Here is a 27,428-nt window from a genome sequence, read left to right as displayed (position 1 = left end):
ACTAATGCTCAACCAGTTCTGCTCTATCATCCCAAAATCTTATTTTATTTGATTAAACAAGTAAAAAACCTCAGCAGAGCTGAAAGTCTGACAGTGACATTGCTTTGAAATTTTATGCTATTATTTAATATTGTTATTTTTAAAAGTCTTCAAAAAACAATAAAAACTATTTTAAAGCAAGAAGTCTCAAAAGAAATATTGAGGTATGAAAATCAGGCTTTTAAATTTTTTATTTTTAATATTTTTATTTTTAAAATATGTAAAATGCTTTTTTATTTTTTTATTAATATGGAAATTCCATACTGCATCTGTAACAATGCATGAGATTTATTGCCTTCAAGTTGCTGACACCAAACATGCCATCTCCTTAAAATGAAAATGTAAAGATTTGCAGCACATGGAAATTAATGGTACCGTCCCATTCTTTAGGAACATAAGCTCCCTTTAGGCTACCTTGACTCCAAGACTAAAGTTAAGAAGACTTTCAGTCTAGGGCATTATGGCCTTTCATGGAATCTCCTTTACACCGTACTTTGAAGTGGACAAAAGCAAATGCCAAATACAACTGACTGAATATATCTCAACATTTTAAAAGAATTTGAAAAGGAAATTATTGCATTCAGCTATGAACTGATTCAAGCACCTGTATTACAGGATTATGCAAAAGATATTCTGTACATACAGCTGAGGAAAAAAATATACTGACATCCCCAAGAAGATCAACATTTCAGCTTTTCATGAACAGTTGCTTATCACCTTGTGCTATTGATGTAAAGCCAGCACAAAAAATATGTTTTTAAAACAAACACACGTACTGTGTCCCTGACATATTCTTAGAATTTTTTTTCCTAACATTCTGCCTCTCAGCTCTGAATAGAAACTACTTAAGGCAGAAATGGCACAGACAAACAAAAAACATTAAACTAAAAAATTACACTACCCTCACATAATGTTACACACAAATATACTCACAGGTTATGTAACAAAGTCTGGAATTCATTCTGGATGTTTATATTTCATAAAATAACCAAAAATCCTCCTCAGGATGAAAGCAATTTTTCAAAAGCAGTATGAAAATGCCAAACTCTGTGTAGCTCAAAGCCATGCACAGAAAGATGTGGGCACATTAACACTCTGTAAAGTGTCTAAGCTTTTTGGAGAACTTCTGTTCATGTTTTTTAAAGAAACTGTGTTTAGGCTTTCAAAATTTTGGATTCTTTTTTTTTTTCTAAGAAGAGCCCAAGACTCCTTACTCATTTCAGATTCACTGTATGTAACCTCCACTGCTATTCATACTAACCTTGGGTGTACAATTTAGTTCAAATTCACAAGCTAAAGACTACTTTACAGACAGACAAATATGTTTCAGTCAGCAATGGTGACATTTACTCAGCCTTTTGATCCCCAAATCAATGTTATGGTAACACTTTACACCCTTCTGTCACCTGCTGATCTCACATACTCCCCATTCCCTTCAGCCTGTCCAGAGCCATGCTGCAATCTCTTCTATCGTCTGGTACATAGTGTTAGCACCAGAACTTTGTATGTCTATAGATAAAGGAGGGGAAGGGAAATGGCTATGATCATGTGAATCTGTCAAACAAACAGTAAAGTTTCACTACACATATATTCTTTAAAGTGCTAGCTGACTGGCAATCAAGCACAAGAGACCCAGCGAAATCACTAATTCCAGCTGAGGACAGACAAGTTTTCAGCCAACCTAACAACACACAACTGCAATGTGCACATTGCAACTTCAAATTCCTTGGGCAAGTCACCTGCAATTAGAACAGCATATCATTCTACTGCTTTTCAGAAGTCCCTTAGATGAGATTATGCAAGATGCTTATCACAGGCCAGGTCTAGATTGAAGCTCTAGGTAACTTTGCTTGCACCACTCAGACTAATAATCATATTCTCATTAGAGAATCCACAAATCCACAACATGGATTTGTTGTGATACACACCATACTAATAACACTCATCTTGTAAATGATTTCTTGTTAGTAATTACAATGTCAAACAAATATAAAAATAATATATAAAAATATATATTAATAGGTATTAATAATATTATATATAATATATAGTATATATTAATATATTATATATGATAAATGTATATATTTATATATTTACATATATAAATATATTACAAATATATTTAAGTTGGATTTTGATTACTAAGGATCAAAATGGCACTCCAAATAACCGATAAAGCGATACAGTAATTTGTTTGAAGAGGATAAAACCTGATTTCAACCCCATGATTTTAACAATGATCAAAATGGGCAAGCCATAAAAGAGCCCAAACACAGAAGGAGGGAACTTCTGTTGCAATTTTCTTCACTTACTACATCCCACTGCTACAAGTCTGCAGGATGTCAAGTGCTCAGCTGCAAAATCCCACTGGCTGTGCGATACTTCAAAGTAACTTCACATGCAGGGCTGTTCTGGAAAGTTAATGCCACCTCTTCTACTGTAGAGCTGCCATTTATTGGACTCCCAGAGAACAAAATCTACATGACTGCAGACTCCCATGACTATCATGTCAGAGAACAAAAGGGCTGTAGAAAATGCAGTGATACTTCAGAAAAAGAAAACCAATAAAAATCATGGAATGTTAAAAGCTCTCCATAGGATATGTTTTAGCATGTTTTTCACTAGTATTGATATATATTTTCATATAAAAGTTGATTTACACAAACCACAATCAATAGCTGGTAATTCTTGAAACCACAAGTATGGATTCACTGTTTGAAAAAGTTTATCAGCTGAATTAGTGACAAGTTATATGAAGCATTTTAATGCAGCAATAAAACTTATCATCCAACTGAAGAGTTAACTTGTCCATGACTCTAAAAGATATGGTCAGCAGTTCAATGTATCTTTGCATAAATAAATGTTGCAGCAATAAGCAGGAGATATTAAAGAGAAAAATGCAAGCTGGCAAACCCATTTGGGACAGAGATAACACTACCTCCAGCAGAACACTGAGCTATCACAATCAAATGACAATTTTTTCATCACAGAAACACAGAGCGTTTTTTTTAGTTGAAAAGGGCCTTTTGAAGGTCATTTAGTCCAACTCCTCTGCAAGAAGCAGGGACATCTTCAACTTGATCAGATTGCTCAGAGTCCAGTCCAACCTGACCTTGAAAGTTTCCAGGGATGGTGCATCCACCACCTCTCTTGGAAACCAGTGTCAATGATTCACTGATTTAGAAGCACCCATTAATTTCAATTCTGCAAATGCATGTAGTAAATCATTGTATCCTTCTGGCTTGTCATTTGGTCATCACAGAGTAATAAGTTCAGCAGCTTGAGAGTAACTCTGTTCTTCTCTCTACTACAGACACCCAAAAACTTATTTTGGCATCTACCTATCCCAAAACTGCCTAAATTTTATTGAGACTTATCAAAAGTAGTCCAAACTTGGTTTGTAAATAGGCAAGACAGAGAAGTTTAAAATAAAGGAAAAACAGACTTATTTAGAAATGGCACAATATTCAACCATGCTTGCTTTCCCTGACTGCTCCATCTGCAAAACTAGTAATTGCAACAGCAAGGGCAAGAGCGCCTTATTATTCATTTTCTCATTAGTTTGAGGGTGATGGGGGCAGTCACCCTTCACTTGTACAGCTCTGTCCCTGTGGACACCTGGCAAGTGGTTAACCTGAGGAGTTATGAATATTTTCAGGAGAGACTATCTGGTCAAGCAACAAGGTATTTCAGTCTACTGGTTTCACTCTGCAACATCCACAACCACCTTCACAAATAGAAAGATATGGGGTTTGTTTGGGGGAGAGGAGTTGATTTTTTAAGGTTTTTTTTGTTGTTGTTGTTCGAGGTTTCTGAGAGGTTTTTTGGGCAATTTTAGTGTTTTGGTTTTATGAAAGTTGACAGCATGGTTGTTTACTGTCAAGTACTTTCAAAACCATCTGGTTGTAAGAATCCCACCATTTCAGAACATACCACAACAGCCCACAAGACAACTATACAGATAAGTGCACACAACCACATGATCACTCTTTGCCTGGGTGCCAAGCCAAGCAGAGCTGGGACTGCTCTCATCCAGAAGCCACACGTGTGTGCTAGTGTGGTGCCCACATCAGACTAACCTTTACACTGCACTTTAGTTCCAGTTTAGGTACCTCAGTATGGGCAGATTAATGTGCAACTGTCTGAAGGTATTTATAAACACACTGCATCCACATGCACCACAACCTTGAAAATAGTTTGGAAAAGGCATCTATCTCCTTGATTGTTACACAGCAAGCAAAACCCCTACTGCTCTTTCTCCCTAGAGTTTAAGCCCCCAATCCTCCTGCTTTCATTAGTAGACATCTCTAACTTTTCTAATTCATATTCAAAGTGTGCTTTTCTGCAGTCTGTTTCACTGTCTAGAGTTACTGCAGTCTGAGTAGCAGCATGTGTTCTCTCAATCAAATCAGTCACACAGATCTGTAATTTAAAAACATGCAAAACCCCAAACAATGCTCTAGGGCTGAGATCTTGCCTGCCAACTTTCAGCCCAGAGTAATCAGCCCTTAAAAAGAGATTTAAAAATGCAAGTGCTGACAACTAACTTTCACCCTGCAAACACCATAAAACAAAAAAAAGCTCACTAGAATAAAAGAACTTTTCACTGCTCTTCCAGCAAGTACAAACAAAAATAGAATTGATTTTGGCTTTGTGCAGAATTCTTCCTAGCAAACATTTTAGAAACTTTAAACACAGATTAAGATAAAGTTTTCACAAGGCTAATACAGAAATACACTTCGGCAACATGAGAAAGCTTAAAATGTTTTCCAAACAGAGGTGCATTGCTTAACTTGAGCCTCATAACAAACTTCCAGCTGCAAGCCAGAAATCCTCTTTCTACTGTGAGAGAGAACATACTTTCTCACCATCTACCACACTCTTGTGTACCCATGAGGACCATGACACCACAGCAAAGGTGATCAGAGCTACCACTGACCTCAGCTCCAAAAAGTTTTAGCATCTGCTGAAGACATCACGTAGACATTTATATGAGAAACAAGAGATGCCTTTTCCAAAAGGATGCTACAATTTTAATACATTAGCTACTCTTTAAAAGAAGTTTAACTTTTCTTTATTAGTTTCACCAGTGCTGTGAATAGCCAAAGCACATGTAATATGTCTAGAGTTAATCATGTTCTCAGTTCCAGTAAAGGTGCCACCTCAGACACAGGATATATGGTTAAGTTTAAACAGCATCATCAAGAAAAACTGGAAAAACCCTAATCCTGAAAAGCTGGAAGTTAACCTCTTAGTGTCATAGACACTGATACAAACTTTCAATTATCATCAGGTGCAATTTCAGAATACCTTCAAAAAAAAGATTTCAGCTGTTGGAGTTGACCTATCATCGTGCTGCATGGGGCACATGTTACCATTCTGTAGATGAATAACATCATCCAAGCTGTACCATGCTCACAGAAAAAACCTGTGACAGAACTCAGGGGTTTCCATCTTTCCCTTCAAAGCAAGAAATCAGATTCTTTACAGAGCAATTTAGCTTTTAAAGGATGGCATTATTTAAAATAAAATATACTATGAAGAAGTTCCACTACCACAGCAGATAAAATAGCTGTGGATGAGAAATCTAACACCAACAGCAAATCTGTTTGTGGCAATCTCCGCAATCATCACTGTGCCTACATCAGTTGTAAAATCTCTATTACACAACAGCAATTAAAAAGCTGACACGACATAAATATTTAGTCACAGCATGTGTCTACAGAAGTCTTGAATGCACTACTATTAAAAATCATCACAAGGTTCTCAATTTAACTGATGATTAGCTAAACAGTTGGGAAAAAAGTTGAAAATTCACCTCTGGAGCTTAGTGTTTAGACCCAGCAATTTATACAAGTCTGTCAGATGAAGATTTCAAAATCTTCATCATGCCAGCATGGTGGCTGGAAAGTTAGATTACAAAAAAACTGAGAAAAGTACCATAGGATTTGTTTCAGTTTTCTTTTCTGCCAAGATAATTAGTTATGCCCCGGCACTCTCCAGAATAATGCAACTTCTGCATTCCTGAAGAGGAACATGGTCATAAGCACAGGGGGCAAATCTGCAACAGAACACTTGGCAGACTCAAGGCACTTCAAAATGCACAAGGCAATCAGGTGCTAGCAAGCAGAAGAACCTAAAACTCAATGCTGAACTTTTTTAACATCCTTCAACAGAAAACACAAGCACAAATCATTTAGAGCTGCTGCTGCTGCATTTACTTCACGGGGTTTTTTTTTTTAATCTCTTATTTTGTTTATAAGGTTGACAGCCTCCAAAACTGTTCTGCAATTCTATTAATTATCCCTTTAAGAAAAGCTGAAATAGTAAATCTTGCTATTTAAAAAGAACACTGCATTTCTTTATTTAAAGATTTATTAAACATTTCTGTGTGAGGCTTTCCAAGCAATTCACAGCTCTCATCACTTACTGAGCGTTCTTGCTCACACAGAAATCTATGCAATGAAGAGCACACTAGAACTGATTACTCAGCAAGTCTGGAAATCCAGATCATTACACTAATTAGCTGTCCAAAAGATGCCAAGCAGCAAGTTACTAAACAAAGGTGAAAAAGTACCAAAGAAACCTGATACTGGTAAATGATAAGCACTCTGTACAGAGGCATATGAAAAACTCTTTCAGTGAAGAGCAAGAAAAATGGGAAGAGGGTAAAGTTACAGTCTTACTCACCATCTCAATCAAGAAGATGATGTCAACAGTGCACAGAAGACAGCAGGATGACCTCCATCAAAAAATTATTATCTTTTTTGTATCTAGTCTTCTATGCACGGTAGTTCAAATATATGTGCTTAACAAAAAAGAAATAATTTCACTACACTCTATGGTGTCTCATAGAATTTCTGCAGCCCTCCTGCACACCAAGAAGCTTCACATGCAGTTACTATCTGATGTGCACTCAAACATCACTCCAGAGATGGACCAATAAGCCCGTGGATCACATTCTCCATAGTAATGCAATAAACCAGATGTTTAATGGTATATAATCTAACAAAAATATTATAATTTAAGAAGACTAGGAGTGCCTACCAAGCAGGAATAAGCCCACCGGGAGGAAATTTTTATGCCTGATAAGAGTGTCATGCGCCTTGAAGACAAGAGTGATTGTGTCATGAGCATTTTTCAGTTTGCTTATGGCTTGTTCTCAGTTTTCAAGTCTGAAGCAGCACTCTCCTGACTGCCAGCAGAAGCACATTACATTAAGAAACCCAACTCATTAATTAACAGGAGTTGCTTCGTGTTGCATATCCATCACAAAGCCACAAGCTTGTTTTCCTCACTGTAAGTGGACTAACAGCACACACCCTGCAGGTTATTCATAAAGATATATATTTAATTTCTATTATAACTATCATGTTAGATAAGATACTTATCAGATGATGATTTCAAAAGTACCAGACTTAATTAAAATTCATCTTCCGACTCTCTGATTTGAGCATTTTCTAAGAAACCCCTCAAATGGCAGAGTTAAATTGTTAGCAGCTCAGCCAAATCATGACAATTCTGAAACGAAAAATGGAATGCTAACTTAATATAAATTAATTATGAACAGAGTTCTCCACAATCTTGTTTTCTCTTGATGAGCTGAATGTAGAATCACACATTCTACATTCATTACCAAAGCCTACAAAAAGCAGAAAACATCTCACATTGAATGAAAAAGTTCTTTTAACTTTCTCAGGAAAGAGATCAGGAATTTGTTACTCAAGAAAATTAGGTAAGTACCTCAAAGTATAATGATTTTCTACTAAAATGTTCCATCACTTGCCCTCCCTTGTATTTGTGAGCATTTGACTTCCTACCTCCCAGCTCTGGCATGATTTTATATTCCCCAGGACAGAAAACGTCATCAGCAAAAACAGAATTTGAATAAATTTGAGCACCCCCTTCTCCAGTTAAACAGAGAACTATATAGTAGTTGCCTCACAAGCACTTTATTTCTGTGACCTCTAGAAGAGCAGTGGAGAAGAGAGGACTCGAGCTGAATGCCTGGTGGCATTAATCCTTCTGTCCTCCTCTAGGAAACCAGAGGAGCAGAGTACTGCAAACCAAGTCCTTCAGTTCTGAGTGGAACTGAACAACTTAGGTCCACATCACTCTGCTGCTGCTGTTACAAAGCATCACAGATAGTTCCTAACAGCAATTAAAAAAACAAGCAAAAAAAAAAAAAAAAAAAAAACCAACAAAACAAAACAACCAAACAAAAAAAATTAAAAAAAACAAAACCAAAACAAAAAAACTCAAACCAAAACAAAATTAACAACCCCAAAATAAAAAAAGTAAAGCTACAGTAACATATCTGCAGGACCTTCACAACAGAAACCTCAGCAGACTGCACATTGCCTGTACTGAATTAAAGAGTGAAAGGACAGGCCAGTGCAAGCCACTGCTCTTCTGGCACTGAAATAATCAGAAAACTAATGAAGCCTAAATACAGGGCAAACAATGCTTTAAAGTACCTACAGAATGACAAGCTTGGAGTTGGACCCCACACTCTGCACAGCACTTCATATCTGCCTCTGCATCCAAACTCCATTTGGAGTACATTTGTTAAATGAGCCTAACCATAGAGGCAGACTAATTTTTCACATAATCTTCTAAAACCAGCCAGCCTAAATAATGACTAAGTATATAAACCCCCTTATGCCTAACCTGGGTTAAGGAAAACTGCAGGATGTGATGGAAGCTCCCTCCTTCTGCAAGATTTTTTCTTTAATTAATATCTTTTAATAACTGATTATGTTCTCATCAGAGCATAGGCATCACATATTATACTAATCCACTGCTCACATTAATTTCTTGTAACACTCCCATCCACCTGCATTTACCTGTTACATTTGCCTAAGCTACAAGGAAACAGTCTATGCTTGCAGTGTCCAGTGCAGTAGGATACTGATCAGCAAACACAAGTCACAGCTGAAGCAATACAAAGAAAAGTCTTGGTATTTTTACTAATATGCATAAATTTAACTGCTAAAATTGTTTACTTTCTGCACAGATATTAATTCTAGATGCTTTGGGGTGATCTTCGATAAGCTAATTGCATTTTCTCTGAAAGTCAAAGCTTCTCAATAACTTCAGAGATCTTTATGCCAACAAATTAGCTGAGAGACTGTTCCAGGCTTTTAATATAATACCAATATTTAACAGCAAATACTGCATACTGATCCAGAAATTAATTATCATTTCATGCAAATGTTAAATGATAGGAAAAAAATATGCAAAGCATCACAAAAATAAGTTTCTAAATTTTAGCACTATCAAATACAAAACCTCACCTAAATCAACTATCATCCATGTTACTTGTTTCCACTAATGTGACATGAGTCAAAAACTGCACAACACTTCTGTACACACAGAAAGCAGAAGAGCAATTGATTAGAAACAGTAAATTGAATTGGTGAGAAAATTCAAGCTTGCCCTGGAGTAGACAGGGCAGGAACAAATACCTGTTAGCATTAATGACTGGATTTCACAAAATATTGCTCATTCCTCTACTATATTTAAATAGTCAATACAGAACACCATATGGTAGCTTAAACTCTTGAACTCTTAAAATAGGCCTGTATTGCTCCTTCCCATAGCCAACCAACACATTTCATGAAGAGATTAACACGGCTATCAGAAAATAGATCTATAATCTATTTCATTCAAATTCTTTATTCTGACAGACATCTTATTTCCAGCAGGTAAGTTTAGTCTGGCACTCTGGACACCAAGTCTGTCCCATCTTACCAGACCTTCTCTGAATTCATGCACATATGAGGAATTATTATGCAAAGATAGTATCTTGCATAAGAATGTATTTTCTTTGTTTCCCTTCCTTCCCTACATAGCTGGCCTGCTCTCACATAACCAATGAGGTAAGGGGGTTTTTTTGGTGTTTGCTTTTCTTTAAAGTAGTTATTGAAAGGAAGTATGAGATTAATTTTCCTATTCCTCTGCTGAAACAAGCAACTATTAAGCATGCTAAGAGCTCACACAGAGCAGTGAAGTTTACAGAGACTGTTGCACTTTCACTATGAGACAGTTTCAGTCTAAGACAAACTGACTCCTGACTTGGAGTGAAAACTAGAAAGATTCTGAACTTTGCTGGATAACATACTCATCAGCATCTCAGCATGTCAGGCTCACTATAAGTGGACCTGTCATTTCATAAATTCTGTTTGTTTAACAAACCAAATGCCAGTTCTACAGTATTTTACTAGTTGCTTCAATTTTTTACAGCTAAGAGGCAGCAACTGATAGTCTATTTGGCTTTATCCAGTTCTTCAAAGAACCACTAAATCTTCAAATGCTGTAACACATGACGAGGTCCCAGGAGGTTTAGCACTTGCTTAGAGGGAACAAGTTAAATGTTGTGCATGAAGAGTGTCAGTTTGGCAATGCTGGGAACAACGAACTTCCTTGTTTCAATGACTGAATGTTCCTCCTCATGATTTACCAACACCAGCTCTAAGTTTTCCGCATACTTCGCTACACTGCTAACCAGAGAGAGGCTGAGGCACTCAGACTGCCTCTGACACTAGGTGGGACACTTGGCAAAGGTAAAGGAAACAACTAACCCAGCTCTGATAGGCAGGATTTTATGAACATCATCTTCCTCAGAAAAATTCCAAAGTTGGTAGAAGCAAATGTAGTATTTTATGATTAAAGACAAGATTAAAAACACCACTTGAAGCTAGCTATAGGGTTAGTATTTAGTGCAGTTCCAAGGGTGAGGTCAGAAGTCTGACCTTCTTTAACAGATCTTAATAGTCTTACCTCAGAATATTGCTATTACTTGGATTCCACATTTCAAGTCTGCAATCAGTGTTGCACTTAAGCAAGAGGAGGTCAGAAGCTGCATTTGGAATTTCCAAGACCCTTAATATTTTTAGTACTCTGAATTATTATTTAAGACACACATGTAGCTTCAAAGCTATTTTGCCAAGTTCTTTATCACGACATTCTGGGACCGTACAATAAATACCTAATTCACAAAGGATCTCAAATTCAAATGCACACAGAACTAGAATTCTGGAAAAGATTGCATGCAAACCAATGGGACAACCACTACAGTCCTCCTGGAATACGTCTTCCCTCACAATAGGCCTGAGAAAACTAAGAGAGAAAAGGATCTATACCTATATAAAGTGCAAGTGAGAGGCATATATAATCCAGTAAGATGTTGATAATGCCAGTGATAACCAAAAAGGTACAGTGACAATTTTTGTTCCAACGTGAACGTATACAGCAATCCTTGACAATGCAGAGACTACTTCAAGAAACAGTCACTCTGCAAAACAAACAGCTTGGGATGAACTCCCCTCAACCTCTGGGGTTTTTTTTTCAGATGACTTGAAAAGCATTCATTGACCTAAAATGTTAGTTTAAGTTTTGAAACATGTTCAGGACCAAATCTAAAGTGAAATCTAGCTACTTACAGAAGAAGCATCATTTAACTTTAAGGTTTTGTAAAAGAAAAGGAAGCTAATGGTTTTTGTCAATGATATTTCATTAACCTCTTCACCAAAAATAGAATTTAACCCAAATAATCCAAATAACCCAAATAATTTAGTATTACTTCCTCTTTTCATAAAGGCTACTATCCTTCATTACAAGCTTCACCGAAACCAGAAGCAACTCTTGCTTAGTTTTAAAACACTGTATGAAAGATTATCACCTCCTGGGTGCACATTTGTTCACAGGTAAGGCACCCCACCTTGCTAGAGTATCACTGTAATCAAAACTACTGGTAATTCAGGTTTTGACTCACAGTTAAAGGATGGACTGCCAATATTTTACCTTGGATTTAATGACAATAATCCTTTCTTGCAAGTCAAAACATCTGGGCACAGACCCTTCTAAAAATGCCACTGATTCCTTGAATCAGGCAGTTAAAATACACAATGTTAACTAAGAAAATCAAAATAATAAAAAAATAGACTATAAGTGAAGCTGCAACATATGTTCATTAAAAAGAATCCCTTCCCTTCTTTACAGCATGATTTTTTGGACATTTATTATGAAGAATTTGACAAGAAGCTTTAAATGTAAGCAGGGACACAAACCCAAGATCTGGGAGACATGCCAATGTAGACAATGATATTCTGACCAAACTGTTTGCCTTGCTGCTTTAAACAGCAACATGGTGACCATTTTCTGTCCCTATCGGTCGGGCAGCAACAAATTGAATGGGCATGAAACTCTGAGATTAGACTGCAAATTCTGCACATACAGGTAGCTCAGTACTTAAAGTAACTATGCCCTAGTACAATCTTCACTTTTGCTCTACTTTTTAATTCCTAAAACAAGAATGAGAAACCAGGAAGATACATCCAAACATCTGAGCATAAACCCTCAGCACTTGAGTATGGAAAAGCAAGCTACTTTGGACATTGGCCTGTTGATTCATCAGTTCCTTGTTTGAACAACAGTCAGAGTCAGACTCTGTTGTGGGGCAACCTGTGACAGCATCACAACCTGTGAAAATACGCATATGGATACCAACAGTGACCGAAAACAAAACCATAAAGCTGCCAAGAAACATCACTGTAAAGCTTTCAAACCTTTCATTAAGTTTCTGCCAAATGAGATTTATGAAATGATTTCTTTTTTCTCAACGTAGTTACTATTTAACTAATATTTTGTTTCTCAGGTTTCTCTGTCAGATCACTGGCATCCTGTAATTATAAAATACTTTACTTGAAAACAGACTGCAGAACATTAGATCTGCCAAGAAACACTGATAAACACTTTTAACAGAATAAGAGAAATCTCCACAGTGTTTTAAACAAGTCTGCAATTCCACTAACAAGATGGATGGAAGTCTGCCTTATGAAGAGTACCAATGAAGTATTCACTATCATTGCTTACTTCCAGAAGGAAGGAGGGGAGGGTCAATATGAGGCTGAGAGGGAATTTACCCATTCAAAGGGAAAATATTGTTTAGGTACTTGTGCAAAAAACCCACAAGAAATCTAAAAGCAAAATAAGGTGATACAGTATTTAGATTTCCAAAGAGCCCAGCACAAGCTTTAGATAAAATAACTGTATGTTCTTCACACTGAAAACTCAGTGTATTCCTGAACATATTGCATGTGAAATTCTGATAGCAGCTGAAGGTGTAATTTCCGAAGTCTGTATTGCCAGTGTTAGCTGTTTTCAATAATGAAAGTGATATTGGCATTTTAGAAAAGAATCCCTAACAGATAAAGCAACTGTGTCCAATTAATCACAGGCTACAACAGTAGACAGATGCCTATACGTTTCTACAGGCATCTATATTTCTATCTATATGTTCAATACTCCAGAACTCAAAGCTGTGTATATCTGCCACAACCTTAAATACACCTACACTGAGCTCGATACATCTGTAAACATAGAGGCAATCCAGAATAAACCTTTACTGTAGGATATGCTCTCAGGGACACCAGCTCCTTACACGCCAACAGCCTTATGAGAATAACAACAGAGCTGCTGGAAGTGCAGAGGTGGCAATCCATTCAGCTTATGAACAACTGATTCCTTTTGTATTACATCATTCAACTACCCATTAAGGAGCTGGACTGACAGGATCCAGAATATGCATAGCCCAGCCCTCCATGGTAAACGAGAGCATTGAAAAGATTAAGATTCAAAGAAATTGGTGATTCATCAGGGTGTCAAAACAGCACTTCCCCAATTCCCGGCAATGTTCTAGGCCAAGCAGCTAGCCACATATTAGTAACCTCTGTCAGACTTCCAATTTTGGAGTTAATTGCTGTTCCTGAAACACATACCCAGACACAAAATACCTGCAGCAGCACACATCACAGAATGAACACAGTCACGGCTATCCTAATCGCACATTTATGCTGTATTACAGTCACACCTAATTTAAGCACTCCAAAGCGCCTTTGCTGTCCGCAGGTATTGCTCTGTAGCACCTGCTCCAAACGGGGGGCACCCCCCTTTAGAAAGGGTATGGAACAGCTACACACACAGATGTGAAAGACCAATGATTTCATAAATCCTTGGTTCCATCACATCACCAAATTTAGGTACCACCAGCTGGGAACCAATTAACAGAAACTGTTTCTATCTTGCAATACTTTTATAGAACTTGAGTAGATGAATGGGTGGAACAGAAATCGACTGCCGGTCTCCTGTTTCTAAGAAGTTCCTCAAACTTGTTGGTTGTAGACACATTCTTATCATTAGACAAAGTCATATGCTTAAAGAGAAAGAAACAGTTTTGGAATAGCAATGGGTCTTCTTCACTTATCAAAATACTTTTTGATCAGGTGAAATACCACCCAGTTTTATATTCAGAGAAGTTGCTTAAGAGTGCTATTTTTATGTTTTATCATTATGATACACTAGCTTGCCTTGAGTTTAGCACAGAAGAGTTAATGCACAGGAAAAGAAAACAGAGCTTTCCCAACGTGTTAGTCTGAAAATGCAAATACAGTAAGAACTTGTGTCTTTAACAAAGCACAACATAAGTCCAGTGGAAGAGCATGTGTGTGTATCTTCTCTTTCTTGAGGGATCACAAACTTTGGAACAGTGCTAGTTTTATGCTGCACATCACTTTCCCCTCCCTAATTCAATTACTGGCTTCCATGCTAAAATTCACCCATCTAGATCTGGTATATGGACTAAACTCATACTATTGATTTCACCATGTGCAGGCACCTTGCTTTCAGAACAACATTGCTCAAACAGCTTTCCAGGCCTCTACTACAAGAGTAGCTTTTATTCTCACCTTCTACACAGCTCTCCACCCACCACTGCCTCTTTCAAAACTGCAGGGAGAGGGTTAATTTTCTTTCTTACAACGTCCTGTTTTGTAACATCCTGTCCTTCCTACTCATACCTGTATGCCCATTCAGAATGCAAATGCAGGAGACTTCTAATACTCCTGTTAGCTGAGTGTCAGTGATTACATGCAGGAAAAAAATGCAGCAAGAGATTATTTTCTACAGTTATGTCTAAGATTTAGACAAACCTGTTGTCCAAAAATGCCATTTTGCCAGCAAATGCTCAGAGGAACACAGAACTTTGTAAACCACGCTCATTACATCTTACATCAGGTAAGTTTCTCACATGTGTGCATACATGCACACACACACAAATCACACTCACAAAGCTTAATATTCTCCAGACTCCAGAATAAATTTCTTTGCTTGCTTCATCTCTTCCTGCCAGTGACAGCCTTCCTGACACTGCATTTGTGAGCTACTACCATAGCCACCTTCGCACCTCCAAGGCAAGAGTGTTCTTCTTCAAGATCAATAAGCTGCAGCCTTTGCAAAACCTGCTCCTTCCAACACAGGCACGAGAAAAGGCAAGTCAAGTGCTTTACGTGCTTATTTGTGTGCCTTACCTGTTAATTTACGAGAATGTGAATGCCTGATGAATATATATAGACACCATGGAATTAAACATTAATAGTGCTGAAGGTCCTAAAAGCTACCCGGTACCTAGTTTTAAAAAAAATCAAACTGATGGAACACATCTAAACCTTATTACTTGGTTTTTTCTAACTCCTTTTTTGCTACCTTTAAGCTGTCACTTTATATTTGTCATGCACTATGGTCACAAACATGTCTTTTCCGTGTCTAGCATGTGCATTTTGTGAGGTAATGTAATAAATATTTAACAAAGAGTTTATATTACCATGCCAATTAAGCTCTCAACTGATTTAAAGCCAAAGCCGCTGTGAGATATGAGACTTAATAAGAGACGCATCAACAGATCAGTACAGAACATGTAGATTAGGCAAACCTGACTGTATTGACTTTGCATTTCAGTAAATAAACCAAAAATTTAACTTCACCAATCGAAATAAAACATCAGAAACTGCCTACACTGTTTCTCAAAGAAACAAAAACCCCCAAGCCCCCATAACTGCCTGAGTTCCAGATCTTCTGTTCTGCTCTATAATGAAAAATATTTAAGATACAGCCCCACATCTAAGCAATATATATAATAAATACCTATCAGTCATTAGTACTTTCTATGTGTATATTGGCACTAAAGTCAGCCACAAAAAGTTACCAAGGCAGCATATACTTGTGCTGACACCTTTATTCCCTTTTTTTTTTTTTTTTTTGTGGGTAAGAAAAAAACAGAAAATATGACAAGGCAAACAATTCAATCCAACTCAGAACATTGTGTGTGCTTAAGGACCTGATTACATACAACTGTTTATTAAGGAACATTCAAGACAACAAATGTTTTCAAATAATTCATTTAAGCAAAACTTTTACCTCCATTTCAATAAAGATTATTTTTCCCCAAAATGTAAGACCAGTTAAATGTAGGAGCAATTGTGGCTTCCATATAAAAAGCGCACACACATAAATGACAACACATCTAGAAGAACAAAATTTTCTGTAGACATTTTACATAAAATATATACTACTTATTATATGTGCATTGTCAGGCCTCAGCCTGGTTTTCATCTCCCTTTCACTTCCCACAAAAAAAAAAACTAAAAATATAAAAATATCAATGCTGTTGTAATAGCTAGAGGGATTAAGCTGATTAGTTTCATATCTTGAGAACTGACTTGAAGAAATGCTTACAAATCAGCAGGGAGAAGTGAAAGTTCAACTGATAAAAAGTTACCAGACCAGAATCAAAACCCAAGAGTTGTGAAATCCCAACAAGTTGAAAAAAATAAAACATGCTCTGACCTTTGAGAATTTATCCAATCTGTAAAAACCAGATAAGTTCGACATGAAACTTCAACCACAAGACAGACCTTACAATAGCAATCCTTGAGGCAGTATTTAAGAAAGATTCCTTCTCCAATTTGACTAAGGATTCAGAGGCAAACAAAACTAGGCCAGAGAAAAGACAGAATCGGAAGCCAGAATTCCCATGGTTTTACCCCAACAGTGACTCAAGTTTAAACAGCGGTTTTGAAACCAGCTCTCTTTCTGTGTGGCCACAGGCAAGTCTCAACCACTTTGCCTCAATTCGCTTACCTGCAGAATAAAAATAATTATACTTATCTGCCACACAGGAATCTCAATACAACAAACACTGTTTGGCAAGTGCACATCTGTTTAAACTGTGGACAAAGCTACGTAGTAATTTTGAGCACCTGGACAAACTGAAACCGAGAGTGAAAACAACTTCGCTGAAGCAGCCACCGAAGGCCCAACAACAACTAAATCCTGGGGGCAGCGCAGCGCCCGGGCGCTCCCGCAGGTGCTGCTGTGCCGCCCGGGCGCAGCCCCGGCCCGCCGGCCATTCACCTGCTCAGGACACGGCTCGCGGGGAAAGTCAGCGACGCGCCCGGAGCGATGGGCCGGGGGCCGGCACCGCCCGCTGCTCCGGAGGGTCCCGGCCGCCCATCCGCTCCGGGCGGGTCCCCCCGGCGTTCGCCCCTTCCCGCTGGCCCCGCGGCACACGCGGCTCTCCCGCAAGGCCCCGCCGGCGCGGGGGCAAAGCTCACCCGCTGCGCCCGGGGCGGCGAGGCCGCGGTGCGGGAGCGGCCCCGGCGGCTCGCCCGCCCTACCCCCGCCGGCACCGCGGCCCCGAGCCGGGATCCTCCTCCTCCCTCCCGTCTCTCCCCCGGGAACCGCCTCGGGTGGGAAGATGGCGGCTCCGGCCGCCTCCCCGGTGCGAGGGGGCGGCGGAGCGGGGGGCGTCGCTCCCCCTTGGGCCCCGCCATCCCCCCGCAGCGGGAGATGCGGGTGCGGAACGGCCCCGGCGGGCGCCGCCGCCCGGAGGGCGCGGGCCGGGCGGCCCCTCGCACTCACCTGTCACCAACAGCCGCCGCCGCCCTCGGGCCGGGGCTCGGCGCGGGGGACACGGGCGGGCACGGGGGAGGGGGGGAGGCTCCGCCGGCGCGGGGCCTTTCGCTCCTGTCGGGTTCCCGCGGGCGCCGGGGCCTCTCGCCGCGCCGCCGCCGCCGCCGGGGCCTCGCCGCCGGATGCCGTGAGGAGGAGAGCGGAGCGCGGGGCGGGGCCGAGGGGGCGCGGGCGGCGGCAGCGCCGGGGGCGGGCGGGGCGGGGGGGGCGCGGGGGGGCGGCGGCGGCTCCGGGCCCGAAACGTCTCCGAGCCGAGACTCAACCACCCGCTCGCATGAGAGACCCGCTTCCGGCTCCCGGCGGAAGTCCCGCCCCCGCCGGCGGAAGGGATTGGCCGGCGCCGCTCGGCCGGGCGCCGCCGAGCGTGGATTGGCGGAGCGGGGAAGGGGGGAGGGGGCCGCGGCGCGCGCGCGGCGTGTGACGCGCGGAGCGGCGCGTGAGGCGCCTGACGTCACCCGCCGCGAAGGGGCGCGCGGGGGTGGGGCCGGCGCCGCCCGCCCGCCCGCTCCCTCCCCCGGAGGCGTGTTGTCCCTTCGCACTCGCCGTAGTCCCGCTGGGAACTGGCGGGAAAGGAGCCGGGAAAGGGAAGAGAAGGGGGAAGGGAAGAGGAAGGAAAGGGGAGGGAGGAGGAAAGGGAGGCGGAAGGAAGGAGGGAAGGGCGGGTCACGTCTGAGGTCGCGGACGCTGTGCCTCCTGTCCCGCTGTCCCCGCGTGTGTCGGGGGCAGTGCCCGCAGCGGCCGCGCCCGGCCGTGTTTCGGGCCCCCGAGGGCTGCGGGGGCGGGAGCGCGCCCAGCTCTGTGCCTCGACACAGGGCACGTTGTGGCCTCTGCAACGCGGGAAGCAACGGCAGGGACCCGGTGCCTGTGTGAAATTACCGCAGTGTCCCAGCTCCTGTGGAGCGAAACGGAGAGTTGTGGCTCGAACGGATAAACTTAAATAGGAAAAAATTAGGAGAAAAGTATTTAATGACAGAGCCTTGTGTGGGAAGTACAAATGCATTTTGTTTTAAGGTGCTTGCCTCCTCCTAGGCTGGAGAATGTCAGGCTGGATTGAACAACGTGCATGGGAAGAGAAGGGAATGCACACAGAGGCAGGCACAGGATGTTCTGTTTGGAACATGAGGGACTTTTGCCAGAGGTAAAGTCTCTGTAGGACTCTCCCAACTTCTCAGCCTCAAACTCACTCTTCCCAAGCTGAGGAATAGAGTAAATCTTCAGTTCTATAAAACTGCAGTGAGCCCCACAAGATTCAAGAGTTCTTTTGTTTTATCAAAGAACAAACAAGTCTTGTCAAACAGCTCTAGTTATTTAGTACAGATCATAGTCTATATTTAACTACAGTTAATTAGGTAAAAGGAAAACCTCTGCTTTCCTCTTGGGACTTAGAAGGGGGAAAAATAATGTCTAGAAAGGATCATCTTCCAGGGCTGCTCCCAGTCCTCAGCTTGTCTTCTACTTCAGGTGTGGCAAAACTGCATCACATTACAACCAGTTGTCAGTAGTCATCTGTACCACGCATTGCTGCCTATCTGCATCTCAGAATATCCAGATAGGATAATCCAGTTTTTAATCCCTACAGATAAGGTTCATATCCCTGCCTGCCAGGTATCTGCTAGAAATTCCCATAGAGGCAATACAGCAATTAGAAGACCTATTTTAAGGACACCCAAGCACCCTTTGGAATTATTTTTGTGACGGTTTTAATGTTCTTGATATTACTGTATTGTTCAAAATCCCTTGCTGGTAGGGGCAATAAAGAACATCCCAATGCCTGGAATGAGTTCAGACCCTACTGGGCACTGAGCTTTGCTGTTCATTGAGGGAAGTGCATGTCAGTGCTCACTCTTGGGCAAACAAGGGCATGTTTTCCATAGTAAGTTGTTTCACTTTTGCAGAATTGTCATAAGGAAAAAGCCCTGAGCAGAGGAAGACAGGTGGGCTGGAGCTTGGTCAGGAAAAGGAATAAACCAGCTTTGAGAGAGGGTGTTCAGAAGGACAGACAGTACCTCAAGCAGTGCAGGGAGTGTGACTGATCCTTTAGGTGGTCACCACATAGCTGCTGTATAAACAATTGCTTAAAAGTCTAAAACAGTGGGAAAAATTGCTTTTCCTAATTTTTTTAAAAATTTACAAGGGAGTTAAATATAATTTTTTTTTAATGCCAGACCATTTTTTCAGCAAACTTCAGTACTTGTCAAGAAAAGAAAAAAAAAAAGAAAGGTCTGATTTTAAACTCTCAAACATTATATCCTTGTTCTTGAGGGGCCTCAAAATTGCTTACCTTTTTGGGCATGCAGTCTTCACATCTCCCCAAGCTGTATTCCCATGCAACACTTGGTGAAACACTTTTTCTGGAAAGTAATATGAGTTTTCTATCTGACTGGGCCCCTTCTGATTCTCACTGTGGGAAATGTAGAACTTAATCTCTAAAAATACTTCAATTTTTTAATGGCACACTGCTGGGATCAAAGAGGTTTGATGTTTTCCTTGGTGCCCTGGTAGCTGAGGAGTGTGTACCCAGATAGGAGTGAAATGTTACAGATTGACAGTGGGTGCTGTGTGTGGTGGTAGAAGCTGTCCCTGTTTCTTCTCCATCTCATACTCAGCAGTCAGGAGAGAGGGTGCACCTCTGAAGGAGCAATGTCCAGTTGGACCATTAGTCCAGAAAAATCAAGCAAGATTAGACTAACTAATTGTTTTTACCCTTCAGATCTATGGGATAAGGCTTCATGGATCACTAGTATTTAAGGATTGCTGACCTGGAAGACTTGCCAGAAGTCACAAACCACTTAGTACTCTGCAATTTTGTGAGACCTTATGAGCCAAGTAATATATTCCTGAAGCTATTACCCAGCTTTGCAGGAAGAGAGGTATTTGGAAGCCTAAGATGCTAAATTATGGTACTCAGAGGGCTACTCCTGTCATAAAACTTTAATAGAATCCTGTAACCAGTCTCTGTTGCATGGATTTGATGAGTGGCATTTTAAATACATATTATTTCTATGTCAGTATCTTTCATAAGTCACAAGTAAAGGTATGGTTGTGTCAAAGACAGTCCTTGTTCCAAGTAGACCATCTCAAAAGTCAGTGTGGAGGAGATGAGGGGAAACTAAATAATCCTTCCAAAGGGAGGGGAAACTAAGAGATTAAATGACCTGCCAAAAGATTCTACAAGATAGGCATATGTAAATTTCAGCTCCGTGTGGTATCCTATAGTTTAGTGAAATGTTCAGGCTTCCTTTGTAGCTAAGTGAAAATTAATTATCAGGTAAACTGATGAAAGTCCATTATTGATCAGATAGATTTATGATCCCTGTTACACCATGCATCTCTAACTGAGGGAATGATCCAGGTTCAGAGATGTGTTCCAGTATAACTTTTCTTGTTTGATGTTTAATGGCAGACTCTTCATTTTCTCAGCTAAGTGCAGATGCGTAATACAGAGTATTCAGTCTTGATAAAAGCAGGTGATAACTTGGATCCGTTTCTTTTCTAGTTGAACAATCATTTTTAACACTGTGGGGAGGCTGAGACAATTTCCTGATTACATCCAGTGCCAAAATCCAGCTGGACTGCAGTGGAATCCTGATGCCCAGACAGCAGCACTGGGTGCCCACACGTGGTTGACAACATGAACACGTGCACTTTGTGTCTTTCTTGGATCAGCTGCTGTTTGATATCAAGCCTTCTAAAGTGCTGCTGTAGAACCAGTTCAAACAACCCCACACTCAGCAGATTTTCCCTCTGGCCTTATCCTTGCAGCAGGTGAGTCTGATTTCTTTAAGACACAGAGAGCATTTTAAAATAAGGCTGTAGTGTGGGTGTGAGCTGTACTTAAACCTGGAGTTTCATGAACACCCTGTAAAAAAGTCTAAGCTGTAGATGGTTCCATAAATATTAAAACTGTTGTTAACAGCAGCTGATTGCAAGCTTTCAGGAGGTGGTTTAACAGTATTAATTACTGTTACTTGAGCATAATCACAAATCTGAAAATTACCATTGTGTTTCGTGGACTTTGCACTACCATAAAAGTGACTGGTGCACAGGCCTTACTCTGTCTACAGGTCTGTAGCAGAGTCAGGACTTGAAACCAGATCTTGCATATTCTGGGTTTGAGCAATATTCTGTCTTTGATTTAGTTATTGTTAAGCTGTGGCATATTTATTTCTTTAGCTTGAGCCCATTTTTAGGAGCTAATTAAACCTTAATGAAAAATTGTATCATGTATACATTTTCTGAGCAAAAATTTTTAAGGAGTCTGGAGTCTAAGATTTTCTTAGCAGTGAGGATGTTAGCAATTTTCTGCCTTTGTACCTATTTTCATCATTCTATCACTATTGTTTCTGCACACTTCACAACAGTTTTAAAATATCATTATAGCTTCTGTGTGAAGTATGAGTGTATTTATCTCCTATCAACAGGTGGCAAACTAAGGCATGAAGATGTTTGAGCTCTGTGTTGTAACATGTCCTGTTCAAAAGTTGTATATGCTCTGAAAAATTATTATAATTTTGTTCTCTGTCCTCTTAAGCATTATACTTAGATTCTATGGAATCATATATACATAACTTTTATTCCCCAAACTTCCAATTTCAAACATAAACATTTTTAATTGTATTTCCTGCTCATTTCCTGTTCTCAAACATTTTAAGATTTTCTGTTTCTATATCATGTGCATGTATTTGTTTGGATGTAGTTTTGATTCTCTCATTCTCAATTATGTTGGACATCTGTGAGGAAAATTACATGAAATTGTAATGAATTTATGACAATTAATTGATTAATGAATTAATTGCAAAGCTATTAATATCAAATGTTTCTAGTTATAGAAGGAATATATTGGATAAGGCATAATAGTGAACTGGGGTAAAATGTTGAAAGGTAGTAACTTAAATACTCAAGACTTGAAAATAAGAATATAGAAACGTATTTGTTTCCAGTTTTCAGGAAGAACATACTCCTTAGTTGGAATTAACATTTTGTTTGGCCATTAGTTAATTTAGCATCAAATAGACTGTTTAATATGATCCTCCCATCATAGCAGAATATTATGTACAAGAAGACCAAACACAGAATTCAAGAAGTGTCTACTTTTCAAAGTTAGTATTCAGGCCAAGTGAAATATTAATTACAAAGAATTTTTTTCTAAAGCAACACTTTTTCCTAAATCTAGTATAAGTCATATCACTAAATATAATGGCATTAACATAGAGCACAATATAAATCACAGAACTCTCCTAAATTTTTTATTTACTTGAAGAAATGTGGGGTTTTTTGCTTTAAATCTGCATCAAATATCTCTGTGTGACACAGAAATCCTCTCCAAATTTCTTGTGTAGCCTGTATGGTCTGTGTGATGTTGCTTCAACTGGGAAGCCTCAGGTTCTCCTTCCTCTGTTTCACTATAAAATATGTTCAACAGTGGGATGCTGAGGGCATAAATTTATCCTGACACCACAAAAGAAAACTGCTGCAGGCTGCTATTTCATCTGTGTATTGGATACAAGACAGGTTATGTAGAGGAAAGTGGTTAAAGTTACAGGCTTGTAATAAAGAACTTGGTGGAGACTGGGAAATACATGAAATTTAGGCCCATTTTAGTGTTTCAAATGCCATAAAACAGTGACTATTACTTGTTTAAAAATAGTTTGAGCTACTGTGGTCTAGTTGTAGAGTCTGAGAGTTGCTTTTATGTCAAAATGCTGGATAAGGGTATAGTTGGCTGCAGTAATTTAACACTTGTTGCTTTTTAGGGTCACTTGGCTCAGGATAGAAAGGAGTTTATCCAAAAACCCTTCCAGTGCTAGTGATTCCCAGGTGCTCTCTAGTCCTTTGAGACCACCAGCAGCTGCTGTAGCTGGGAAAGGACTTCCCAGGCCATGCCAAGAGTAGTGGAGTTGCAAATTGTCTGTGGTAGCAGTGCAACACTTCTTCAGATCCACTGAAACTGCTCAGTGCAAGCAAGGAGACCATGCATCCTTTTGCCAAGTACTGGATGTACAGTGCCTGACACTTCATTTCCCTGTCCCCTAAGGTGGTTTCTCCTGGCCTTGATTGGTTTTTTACATAGCTTTGAGAGCTGAGATAAGCTACAGCCTATAATGAAACCCAACAAATGGGATCTTTTGAGAGTTTTGCACCTTATGACTGCATTAGGAGGTTACATCTTTCTTAGTGATGCAAAAAGTACTTTTGCTAGAAGGTGTGATTAGGGAGGATAGCAGCAAAGGTGGCAGGAAAACTTTGGTTGTTGTATTCATCAGTGAGAACTAAAGGACTTCTTGGTTTGTTTCTTTTCACATATCCTTTTGAATTATGGGCTTACTGCTTCTGAAGCTGCAGGGCTCAAGGTGAGTTTTAGATAAGTCAAAAAAGGGTGTCATTCTTCCCATGCTGCAATGTTTTAAGGATAATTCTCTGGTAGATCTCCTCTACTCTGCTATATAAATTAAAAAACTAACAGCTTGTGCATTACAAATAAGAATCACATGAAAACAGGGTCTGTAGTCACTGAGAATTTATAATATCCAGTCCTGAGAATCTCAGATAATTCTTGAATATTTTAAAATAATTAAATAATTTTATGGTGAATTTTACCTATACCTGCACATATATCTCAGATTTTTTTGGGGGCATTTTGGAGATGCCCACTAGCCTCTGTCTGCTCCCTGATAAATTGAGACCAAGTTCCCTGTAATTCTAAGAAAAGGAGCAGAAAAGGGACAGAGAAGAGCTGGTTGTCTCTGAGCTGCTTTAAGGAGACCTCTATCCTTGTCCCCTGTGGTGGAGGGTCAGAGTGGCTTTGAGTCTTGCACTGAGTGAGCTGGGCTTGTAAATACTTGGGAATTGCTGCACATCATAGCTACTGGGGGTTTATCTGTGTTAAAGAAACTCTGCTGTCCTGTCTCCAGTTATTTTATGCCCATAATTTACAATCCAGTGTATCCAGTGTAACACATACCCATCCTCATCAGGTTTTTTGGTGTATCTCTTGTACTTTGCAAAAGCAGGCAAGCCCTCAGGGAACAAAGCAAGATTTCCACAAGAAAAGACCATCAGGTGCTGATATACTGTAAAGTCATGTCTGATTGTTCTTTGCACCTCATCCCCTCAGTCAAAGAAGACAACTAGTCTTTGGAGGCCTGTAAAAAAATTACTCCATGCTGCTGAATCCTAGAAATTGTCAAGATGATATATTTAATACAGCCCTGTGAATCCTCTTTCCTCTGGCATAACCTTTTTCCATGATATGAGGATTCATTTTTGGTTTTCAATCAGCAGGATCCCAGTAAGAGGGGCAGTTTTCACACCTGTTATTTTCTAAGACTCAGAAAGATAATATAATTAGACCTTGTTCAAGAAGTCACAATGCTTTCTTCTCATTTCATGCTTCAAGTAGTGATCTTGGCATCTCAGACATGTTCTGTACCAGAGAGCCTTGATCCTCAGAATGTTTTTCAGGGGAAGCGTTTTCCTGTATAAACTACTGTTGTTCTCATGAAAATTTCTGATTGATCTGTTTCCTCATCTACCACAGAGCTTTTGTGGAGACTGCTGCTTACTTCAAGACACAAAGAGAGCTCCTGCTGAAGCAACTATCTCTGAGAAGGCAGGGGGTTAGAGTTTATTCCTCCTGTCTTCCCAGTGCTTCCTTGACTCATCTGCGATGCTGACATCAACACCAACTCCCTCCACTTCCAAATTGTGATGGTAGCACTTAATCTCAGGCAGTTGGTTTGCTTGAAAACTTGCTATCTTTCTTTCAGTGAAGTTTTCCCCTTTTTAGGATGTTGTGTGTTTTTTTCCATCATATTGATCAGTCTTATCTTTAGTCCATGCCTTACTTCTCCCTGCTAAGTCTGTATGCATGGCTACAAGCAGGCAGAAAGGAGTGTTTGCTGTTTCATTAGTACTTGTAGCTCCTGCCCAGTTAATGGGATCACCCAGAAGGAGAAATGCAAGTTTTTAAGCATCCACAGGTCAAGCACTTGGTGCTGATGGATTAATTCTGGAGCTAAAGCTCCAGAGTACCCAGGCTGCCCCAACACTTGTTGCTGCCCACGAAACAAAGACGAGATGAAAGCACACCTGAGTGTACCAGACTGAAAGCTGTGGCCACCCAAGTGGATCATGTGTGCCAGATTTTGGGAGTGGTATGACCTGTAAAGGAGGAAACCCACATGAATGGTGCCAATGGTCTCATTGTGACCTACTGACACATATGTTAGACATCTAAACTGAGCATACTTCCCTAAGTATGGGGAAATCCCTGTGCACCTCAAGGTACACACAAAAACTGTATCATTTATGCAGAGTTTTTGTGCAATCTCAGTTCTAATTCCCCTTGGGTGCAAGAGAAAATAGAAAGCTGTTTTAAAGGGAATGAAAAAAGCAGTTTGTACTATAGGAAGTCTGAATAGCAAGCTCCATCTGAGTGATTCACTAAGCTAAGTACAGCATGTAAAGTACAGTGTCAGGGAAATAATGAGCTTTCTCTCCTGGTGGCAGGCAGCCATGGTTGTTGTTACTGGCATGGTCAGCTAACACAGGCTTTAGACACAAACTTAATATTCATCCTTCTGGTATTACTACAGATGGATAAAATAACCATGAGAAGTACCCAGTAGTGAAAAATACATGTTCATACTGTTTTTCTCTCCTTTATCTGGTGAGGTCAGTTCTGAGATGGGGCTGGGAGCATGTCTAGTGGCTTCAGTGACAGGTGCAGGTGGCTCAGTGTTCACTGGACAAACACATCAGGAAGTTCTCTGCATCACACTCAGGCTGCCTGGGACAGGCCATGCCTGGTGACACAAAGATGAGCCCAGATGAGACAAATGCTGTGTGACCTATGTATCCAAGAGATGTTTTCTTAACAACCACTTTCTGGAACAGAAGAAGAGTATTTCCCTCCAACCTCCTGTGTCTCTTCTGCGTTAAGAGAGAGGAGAGCTCTGAGAATACAGCTGTGGAATCTGAAGAGGAGATAACAGTGCAAATGTGTGTACTGATTTTTAATACAAAACCCTGATTTTCAATATGCAATGATTTTTTTAAAAAACCCAGTTCTGCCTGTGGTAACCTTTGCACTTCTAGTGCCTCTTCTCCTGCATGTGGCACAGCTGTAATATGGGCATGTGTCTGCTGTAATATAGGTAATACTTGCAGTCATATGTTTCTGATTTTTATCAAATTGTGTTATGAGGGGGGTATCCTGCAGAGATAACTCAAATTGTAATTTTAAATGAATGATAGAAGTGATCTTGTGTATGAGAAAGTGTGTCCATGGATTCTATGAAGTGAGTTGGATGGCAGATAGAGGTGAGCTGGAATTCATTGGGATGATATGGATAGGATAATGGTGGCTGATGTCCTGAGACTCACAGCAGGACTGAAGGTCCCAGGAAATCTAGAGGAGGTCCTGCCAAGAAAGCAGTGGGAAACCTACCTGCTGGCACAAGGTCCAGCCTGGAGGCAAATCAACCAAGAGGAGTGGAGCAAAATGGATGAATATGACCTACCTTGCTTCATAGACCACCAGGGAAAGAAAGGCCTTGTGTGTCTCTGCTGATAGTCCA

At 40.4% G+C, this 27,428-nt stretch overlaps 1 protein-coding gene and 1 long non-coding RNA gene across 4 annotated transcripts in view; one reads left to right on the top strand and one right to left on the bottom strand.

Moving 5' to 3' along the window:
- The window catches only part of LARP4B (La ribonucleoprotein 4B), a 56,202-nt gene extending 38,124 nt beyond the window's left edge, over window positions 1-18,078 (bottom strand). The window contains exon 1 of one of the 3 annotated variants that reach the window (XM_056484130.1): window positions 17,800-18,078. The gene's annotated coding sequence lies outside the window, so the exon portion shown is untranslated. Of the gene's footprint in view, window positions 1-17,292; window positions 17,484-17,799 lie in introns of those variants that run through there. The other 2 variants (XM_056484132.1, XM_056484131.1) reach the window with 2 other exon arrangements.
- A 563-nt stretch (window positions 18,079-18,641) lies between these two features.
- Window positions 18,642-25,982, top strand: LOC130249293 (uncharacterized). The gene is made up of 4 exons (XR_008839775.1): window positions 18,642-18,988; window positions 20,561-20,720; window positions 21,347-21,615; window positions 25,388-25,982. It is a non-coding gene; the product is annotated as an uncharacterized LOC130249293 (long non-coding RNA).
- Window positions 25,983-27,428: the final 1,446 nt, after the last annotated feature.

The sequence above is a fragment of the Oenanthe melanoleuca genome, chromosome 2, assembly GCF_029582105.1.
Source record: "Oenanthe melanoleuca isolate GR-GAL-2019-014 chromosome 2, OMel1.0, whole genome shotgun sequence".
In the NCBI taxonomy this organism is placed as follows: Eukaryota; Metazoa; Chordata; class Aves; order Passeriformes; family Muscicapidae; genus Oenanthe; species Oenanthe melanoleuca.
The sequence above is the reverse complement of the archived record's forward strand: the minus strand, read 5'-3'. Positions and strand labels throughout refer to the sequence as shown.